This window comes from Pseudopodoces humilis, chromosome 5 (genome assembly GCF_049639895.1).
Source record: "Pseudopodoces humilis isolate 2021_Gansu_Grassland_sample_001 chromosome 5, ASM4963989v1, whole genome shotgun sequence".
Classification (NCBI taxonomy): Eukaryota; Metazoa; Chordata; class Aves; order Passeriformes; family Paridae; genus Pseudopodoces; species Pseudopodoces humilis.
In genome coordinates, this window is record NC_142204.1 from 32,490,344 (window position 1) to 32,498,425 (window position 8,082).

Sequence of the window (8,082 nt, forward strand, 5' to 3'; positions counted from 1 at the left end):
ACTACTTGGATTCTATATTACCTAAGGGACCAATTTACTCTCCTTACTTGTTCAAATTGCCTCACACCAAGCAAGCCTTCTGCTTGAGTACCAATGTCAGTATCAAACCCAGGTACCTCAAGAGCAGCACTGTTCTCTTAGAGAGACATTTTAACAGATCTCAGCTTCAACATCTTCTGTTCTATCATGATATGGAGAGCTCCCCCTGAGAAATTTGCAGATAGCTGTATACTACAGCCTGGTTTCCAAGCACTGTCGTACCTTCCATATCTACATGTCCAGTTCATGCATGATACAGAGGGAAAGTGTACTGGGTTAACAGTTGGGAGTGAATGTAATCTCCAGTCTGTCCTGGATGATCTGTAGTCAATAGAAGAGACACAAAATGAAGAATCTTAATACAAAGAGAAATTAATATGTTTCTGAATTGGGATTTTTTGGTGTTTTGAAGTTTTTAAATTTTCTGATTCTGATAGTATTGTAGACATCTTCCCACTGCCACTTGTTATTTCCTATAAACATATTTTTCCTGGCTTTAGTCAATAAACAGAACAGTTCCTCCAGTCCATGTGACTTCAGTGTTAGCTCTGGGCTTCTAGTGTGTCACACAGGGAGGCTGTATAGCATATGGTTTACACTATATGCGTACATTTAGGTTACAGAATCTATGGACTTCTTCCTCTAAGAAATTCCCTAGATTGTCCCAGTAGACATACTAAGAAATATATGAGTAGCAAGTGTGACAGAGATGAACATTGTATTATCAATCTCACGAATACTGTGCTCATCACTAGATTGCATTTAGTGGGGTTAGTTAAACGTGGAAAGCAAGAATTAAATTTCAAGAATGCTTACACTGACAAAGAGTGAACTAGCTTCTGGATGAGTACATACAAACCTAAAATGAGTATTTCAGAAGGATAAATTATTTTTAAAATCTACACAAAATATCAGTGCAATTGATTTTCCTTGCTCAGAAATCTGGATAAATTCAGGTCCAGCTTTGGCAAAACACCCAATACAGAGGTAAGGTATATTGTCAATTAAATCTTCTGATATCTGCTTCTACATAATTCAGAAAAACATATTTTTCTCAAAGAAAGTCTTTGTTTCTTTGTTCCTTAATATACACCTAAATCTCTGGGTTTTTATATAAATAAAATAGATTAAAAGTGTCATACATGTTTGACTTGAAAAGGAAAATATAAGCTCTTTAAAAAAAAAAAAAAAGCAAATGCATGCTTATCTTAAATTATTATAAATACTTATGAAAGAATTGTTTTTTAATATTGATATTCCACATTTCAAAAATATTGTTCTGGTAATTATTTATTAGTCAAGCTCCATTTTTTTTTTTTTTTAATAAGTCATCATTCTTCTATTTTTTCCTTTTATAGAATCACAGAATGGTTTGGGTTTAAAAGGACCCTAAAGATCATCTAGTTCCAACCCCTCTGCTATGGACAAAGATGTCTTCCACTAGACCAGATTGCACAGAGCCACACCCAGACCAGTTCTGAACACCTCCAGGGATGGGGCATCCACAAATCCTCTGGGCAGCCTATTCCAGTGCCTTGTTGCCACAGTAAAAGATTTCTTCCCAATTATCTATTCTAAACCTACTTTCTTTCCACTTCAAGCCATTCCCCCTTGTCCTGCCACTACATGCCCTGGTGAAGTCCTTCTCCAACTCTCTTGTAGGCTCCCTTTAGTAGTAGAAGGTGCTAAAAGGTCTCCACGGAGCATTCTCTTCTGCAGCTGAACAACCCCAACTCTGAGCCTTTACTCATGGCAGAGGTGCTCCAGCCCTCTGATCATCTTTGTAGCTCTCCTCTGTATCCACTTGATCATTTGATCATTAATTTGTAATTCATTAACTTTCTTTTATCCCTAACTATTAGAGCCAAAACAAACATGACTAGGTTAACCAGGAACCTTTACTTTTATTCAGAAATGCACTATGTCTGAAGCAATCTTCTAAATTAGAATTGAAAATACACTCAATCCAAAAATTTCAAATACCCTTGTAATCAAAACCATAGACGATATGAATGGCTACTTGAGTTCTTCATGATGATGAGAGGCCACACAAGAGGTTTGTCCTGCACATTCATCTCCTAGAAAAACAGAGATACAGGAGATCTATTTTCGTGAGATGACATATAATATATACAAATCTAGATAAAACTACATGATACATAATAACTTTTACAGATGATTTCCTATCAGCAATACCATTCTTCCCAGAAGGAATGTTCAGGGTCTTCCTCATAAATACTATCTTGCAATGAGAATAATTTGTTGCACTTTGAAAAAGGGAATATGTATCTCCACCTCAATCCAAATAATTATTTACTGCATATTAGTTTAACAATTAAATTAAGTATAGAGAAAGATTAATTTCAATACCATATTCATAATGGTAGTCTGCTGTTAAATTGCCATGAAATTGTATTGGCATCCGGGCAGATATTAGACTAATTTTCAGCCACATTTCTAGATGTTTTTCAGCTGTCATGCTACCTACTACTCCTCTTGAATAAAATCCCACTTTGCTCTGATAGTTGTAAAAAGGCTCTTAAAATTCTATGTAGAACTTGAAAGTACTTTAAGTAGGATTATATTGCTGATTAAACTCTTTTCCAGCCCTTTGCTGGGCTTATGTGAGAATTTCACATTTAACAAGTAAAGCTGAACATCAAAAGCTGATGTTCATTTCCTCTGTTCAGACAGTTAAAGAGCTGTCTTCCTTCTTTATTGCTATTTAGCCATTAATGTTGGTTTTACTTTTGCCAGACTGAACTTTGGAGCAACAATTTAAAGCATTCTGTCTTTTTTTCTTTAGTATACCATGCACCACTAAGAGCAGAGATCTAAAGGTGTAAGTTAAACCCTTACACCAGCCTCTGCTGCTACTGAAAGTCGCTTGCTGCGTGCTCATGCCACCTGGGATATTTCAGTTAATTTATAACTTTAGAATCTATTCTATTTTCATGTTACAATTTCACCTGCACACACAGCCATTCCCTTCTTCTCTCTTTAATTTCAATACTTCATAAATGAACTTTATCTTGGGTGAATATTGCCAAACCACTTTCACCCCCATTCAGGAAACCGGGTTGGTTACTTCCATTTATTTCTCAGAATTACTTCCTGCTTTTGGCCATTGCTCACTATACTTAAATGCCACATTTGCTGAGAAGACAATAAGCATGCTCTAATGAGACACTCTTTTAAAAGAGACATACTAATTATTTTTGGGTTTTTGCCATATAACTCTAAGAGTCCACTATCTGATTGTGTCAAAATTATACGCATACCATTTTACCTCCATGGAAATCCCATAAAGCAAGCAGGTTTTATTAATCACTCCTACAAATGGTTCCTGGCAGTGGTCTGGCTTTGCATTTGCAAAATGAGCCAGGTTTCTCTCTTCCACAGACCTGAATAGCAACTTTCAAGGAAGGGGAAATAAAAGATCCAAATAGGTCTTCTCTCTAGTGGTTGTCTGCTACCTTTCAAAGATGCAATTTCTTCCCTGTGTTTCCTCTCTTCTTTCACTCAAAATTGTATATTAAATCAACATGAGGTCCTACTTCTTCCCAATACCTCAATTCTCTCATCAACTCTCCCATCTGTACACTCATAGTTTTCTTTTGGAAAGGGATAGTTGTAGTTTTAGTTTATGCAGAAATCCTTAAAATTTGGGGAATAAATGCCACAACACAGCCAGTAAATTTTTACAGAGGTCCATGTTTATTTTTTTAAACGCTCAAAGTGTGATATGCAATATGTTCACTCAAAGTAGAAAATATGTTTACTCAAGCATATTTGTGATAACTGCTCCTCACATAAAAACAAACAAAGAAAAAGCTCAGGTAAGGCTTTTTAGGTAAGTGTGGCATGTGCATACACAAGTGTATTAATAAAAACCCCCACAAACCCCCACATCTACGGCTGTCTTCTGTACTAAAGACTTTAAGCTTTCTGGCTAAAGAGAGAAACCAGTGTGTCAGAAATAATTTGGATATTAACTTTTGTATGGTTAATCTCTCATTCTTTTGATACAAAGCCAATTCCATAGAATATAATCCCTTGGGTTATATCACTTGCCAAGTTGTTTTGTAAACAGATGTTACTTTTCTTGAATATTGATTATAATTAATATATTTACCTTGACCACAGACTATTGATAACATTTTTTCTTGTTTTGGTTTTTTTGAAAGCTCATTTTTTTCTTTTTTAAACTGAAGAAATATGTTTGGGTTTTTTTAATAGTTTTAGCATAAACATTATAGAACAAGGGAATAGGAGTCATGTTTAATCTGGTATGAAACTGAAATCAACTGTTTACATAATATCATATTTTATAAAAGGTATCTAATTCATTAAAGTATATTTAAGCATTTATCTGTTCTAAAGAAACATAGAATATCTTTTTTTCAGGACTCTGTGATAAAAAAAAATCCCATCTAGGACCATATGATTGGAAAAATTCCCTTTCCCACACTTTCATTTGTTCTGCCAGCAGCATGGATTCACATTTTTTCAGTTCTGCTTCATGGTCAGATCCCATGGTTTGAATGCATTTAGTTAATCAACATTCACCTTTTTATGCTTATTAAAGATTGAACATCTATCTTTCTGTCCTAAAGAAAAAAATATTGTAAAAATCTGGTTAATGTTTCTCATTGTTTTGATAATTTTGGCTAATATTTGCTTTTATTTATTTTTCTTCATAAACATAGCTTTCTTGAAGAGTAAAAGGGGAAAAAACCTGGTTATATTCCTTCATCATCTATTTCTGTCATCACCTTCTTCATATCCAGATTTCACTACTCACTTGCTCACTGCAGGCACATGCTCATGCAGTGAAAACACAAATAAATGGCAAGGTACTGTAAGCAAAAGGTTTCTGGTAGAGAGGGGAGCATGAAAGAGAGTCAGAGGCTGTCTTAGCTATTTCAAGTTCACTACAAGGAAAGCTAAGGAACATTTTCTTCTGCTGCCCTGCCTTTTGACCGTGACATTTCTTCCATTTCATGTGCCTCTGTGGATATGTGATCTGAAATGCTCACTGCACTTAGTTGGAAATTTTCTAATAATTTTGCACTTCTTGCTATTCCACTTTGGCTATAAATCTTTTCTCATGTAACCAGCTCGCTTTCTGCTTGAGCTACACTGTGTGGTGTCAAAGTATCCTCTAGCCGTCTATGTGGTTTTAAATCTGGGACAAATTACTAACCCAGCAAACATTTTTGCAGCTGTTTAAGTTAGAGAGGTGTGTGCTCCTGCTGAGATTTGGCACTGGAGCCAAACTTGGCATGCTACATTACCTAGAGGACTGCTTGGGCATGCATTATAGCACCACAGGCCTGCGACTCGCTGACAGCTGGAGTGGTTTAAACCTTACCTCCAGCCAGCTTTTGTGGCATTTCCCTCTCCTCGCTTTGCTTAAAGTTACAGACCCACCAGTGCAGCCAGAAGAAAAGTGCTCAATGCAATGTCTTTGCTAAATGTGCATCCATCAGTATTTTAACTATTCTGCAATGCCAGAGGCACTGCCCCACGCTGCCCTCTGCTCCTGCCCAGCAGGCAGGAATGGTCATGAGGAGCTGGTTCTATGAGACCTTCACCTGGCCATTAAAACAGACTTTTTTTGGGGTGTTTTTTCCCCACATATCCTTCCTTATAAAAACTATTTTGCTTGACATTTTTTATGGAGATAATATATTTTAGAGCAGCAAGTTGTTTTATTTAATAGCAAAATAATACAGATGTTAAGGAAATAAAAGAAAAAATTAAAAGAAAGATTTCAATACTAAGATTTATGAAATTAATCATTAAAGATAGGCCATGTACAGTAAAAATTACAAGATATTTATCTTTTTTTCCACTCAACTTTCAAAAAACCACAAGGTTTTTTTTGTGGGTTTTTTTTTTTCTTTTTCTCTCACATTTATGAGTTGCAGAGGCAGCTAAAACTGAAAAAACAGCAAACTTTTCCCACCCTTATTCACAGTTTGTATAGATTTAGAAATTTTTTTGATATTTACCCACAAGGAAACATCCACCATCTGGTGAGCATACTTTGGTCAGACATTCTGCTCCCAGTAGTCAGGACATCTTGGAAAAATTCCTAGTTCTTAAAAAAGAAAACAAACCTTGGTCGGTGCCAGCATAGTTTGTGGGCCAGATGCTTATCTGAATTACACTGCCGTGAATAAGCACTTTCAATACTAATGAAAAATCAAAAGTTTGGTTGGGTTTTTTCCTTCTTTATTTTCTCTTGTTCAATTTAATACAGTAATTAAATAGACCAAGATTATTAAAATAGCCTCAAAAGTCTTTTAAGGATAAAAAGGATCTTTAATTTAACTTGGAGTAAGAAGTCAACAGCTTAAGGTTCTTTCTCTCTCACAAAAGGGAGTGCTACAGCAGATTTCCCAAGAATTTTAACTTTTGAATGTCAGGAACTTGGAACAGAGGGCCTCTTTCCTCTTTCCTTATCTCAGTATAAGCTACAGAAAAGCATCTTTCTTCCAAAGGATAAAATTCATAATTTCATAAGTGGGGTGTAAATATACTAGAACTATTATGGGAGCTTCTCCTGCTTGTCCCACTGTTCTAAAATACTGCATTCAGTAGCATAAGTATCTTCACTGCACTTTCATTAGCAGACTCAGTTTTCGGGTTTCAGTCGTTAGTGACAAAAATTGAAAAATCAGGAATTATTTCTGCTCTTATTGTTTTCTTCAGTTCATGGCACTTTTCAGACAAAAATGTGAGAAACACAAAGAAACAGTTAGAAAAAATATATCTAGTCTTCAGAAGTTTTTTCTTTTCAATCCCTTTTGTTGGAAAACAGATATTTTATCACATATGGCACCTCAAAACAGAGATAATATATATTCCTAAATGCTAATGCAATTTTTTTTCCCCCTTCATCTGTTTTTTTTTAGTTTTCTCTTGTGTCCCAGCAATCATTTTCTGTTATGAACCCAAGGTGATATTTTGTGTTTGGCTTATCATTTTCCTTTTTCACCTGAACTGGATTTCAGATGAGAACATCATAATAGCTTCTCTTTTTTAATTATTTTATTTTTAATTGTAATGGGCACTATATGCAAGAAACAGTTCATCTAGTAAATTTAGCTTTTTTTTTTTTTTTTCTCTTTTACTACTACAAATGAAAGGATACAGCAAGAAGTGGGGCTAAATTTCTGAGCACTGTTAAACTTTTCTCTTGGAATGCCCTGCCATGCTTTGGCAGTGAGGATGCAGGGTGCACCCTGGATACCATCTAATCAGAAAAAGCAGGGAAATTGCTTTAGCTTAGACTATTCCTTGAGGCTGAAGATAGCAATTCCATAGTTACTGAAAAGAAATCAGAGGTAAGAAACAGACAGTAACAAAACAAAGGATGACTCGGATGTTGCTAGTACTCCCAAAATATTCTGTAACTAAAAGCATTCTAAAAAATCCCAGATCAAGAGGAGTGCATGTCTTCATTTTAACAGGTTTGATCACATTCTAATTTAGAAATTACTTCTAATCATTAAACTATTCTTTGTGAAGGCACTTTGAGACAATTGCCATGAAAACCAAGCACTGTTGATACTGAAGTTTTTTAAGAAATTGTGTTCAGAATTATGCAGAATTTAATTAAAATTTATTCACCATTATTTCACCTGAACTGAAAAAGGGGTTTGACGCTCCTCTTCTGTCCTGTGTTTCCAGCCATTAACTACGCGTGTACAAGAACCAGTGAATCAGATAGTGAATCAAATAGAGAAATATCATACGGATTATAATCAAGAAGGAATTAAAAAGTGTGGTGTTAGTTCAGTCACCATTGGACCATATTTGCATTTGTACTGGCATAACACAATTCAGTTTGGTGGAAAGAAGACGCTGCAGTTAATGACTAAGCAGTTGTGTGCAAACACAGAGATATTCCTAAACCCTTTTCTTTAGTGTCCGTATTAGCACATACAATAATCCTCTTATTGTCTCAGATCTAAAGACATAGAAATGATAAATGGAGAGAAATAGAAATTAGTTAATCCAAGAAGATGAAAT